A 1,566-nucleotide genomic window follows, 5' to 3' on the forward strand; every position below is an offset into this window, starting at 1 on the left:
GTTCTGATCTTTTCCGAGTGAAATACATCATGATAATGTAGGTACCTACATGAAAATCATTTTTCATATTATTTTTTACTTTTTGTATTTTTTCAACTATAAACTATAAAATTATGAAAAAAGTAACTGTGGCTATCCATAAAATATTTTTAAATGATAAAATTATGTACAAAAAAATTATCGCAGTGGGATTCGAACCCCCACCCCACCCGCTCAGCAGTTTGCCCAAGACCACACTCCTTACCACTCGGACACTCCGACTTTTGACTCCACATAGTACAAAACTTCCTTATTAACCAACTCGAGCGATAATTTAGAATTTTTCGCCTAAAAGTCACTATTTTATCAAATTTAAGGCCGAAGGGGCCCTTTGGGGGCCTTGAAAATATGAAAAGGCACACCTAAATAATTGACCGAACGAAGTGAAGATCTACGTTTTAGCTCGACCGTTTTGCATTTATTAGTTTGGATGTTTGTTGGTTCCGCTATAACTCGCGATTGCCTGCACCGATTTTGATGAAATTTGATACACTTCTGAATGACGCCGAGCAAGGCCAAAAAACAAAAAACAAGCTGGGTCCGTCCCTCCGGGATTTTTTTAGGCCGTAGTTCATTCGATCGTGGTTAAAGAATACCTATGTACCTACCTAATTTGTTTAATATTCAGTTTATTATCATTCTTGATTTGATTTTTCGATTTTACATTCATGTAATGATTTAAAATCAAGACTAGAGCCCGTTCTCCCTTTATTTCCAATATAATGTTTAAGTCGACCATCCATTTATTGGCCTTGCTCGGCGTAGCTTAACATAGGTGACGCTAAAACCGGTCTTAAACGATCGACTGAAGTTAAGCAACAAAAACTTTGGTTAATATCTGGATGGGTGATTATCCGATTTTTACCAAATTCTTACAGTCGCGTCCTTGGACCATACCGGGATAGCATACCAAATTTCATTTCTCTACGACAAATCGTTATTGAGATATTTTGTTCACAACTTTATACTTTTTTCTAGAAAGTAAAAAAAAAAGTTCAATTTTTGGACACTTTTTAATAATCCCTCATTACTTACTTGGGGAGTATTTTAAGGTAGGAAATTTTCGACCGAAAATTGGCCGCCGTGGACGGCTCAGGCTCGGGACTTTGGAAAATTTTCATTTTTTTACTTTCTATTACCTACTACAGTATAGCGAGCTGTACTAGTAATGAAAGTATTGCAATCGGTCCAAATTTTCAAAATTGGGAAATGGGTGGAAATATCCGTTTTGGGGTCCCCTGATTCCAAACAAGCTGGGCCCGTCCCTCCGGGAATTATTTAGCCCGTATAGTTTATTCGATCAGTACCTACCTAATTTGTTTAATATTCAGTTTATTATTATTCTTGATTTGATTTTTCGATTTTACTTTCATGTAATGATTTAAAATCAAGACTAGAGCCCGTTCTCCCTTTATTCCCAATATAAGGTTCAAGTCACCCATCCATTTATTGGCCTTGCTCGGCGTAGCCGAAGGGACGGACCCAGCTTGTTATTACTATTGTAATAATAAAGGAAGGACGGACTAA

The sequence above is a fragment of the Diaphorina citri genome, unplaced genomic scaffold (genome assembly GCF_000475195.1).
Source record: "Diaphorina citri unplaced genomic scaffold, Diaci psyllid genome assembly version 1.1 scaffold4019, whole genome shotgun sequence".
NCBI lineage: Eukaryota > Metazoa > Arthropoda > Insecta > Hemiptera > Psyllidae > Diaphorina > Diaphorina citri.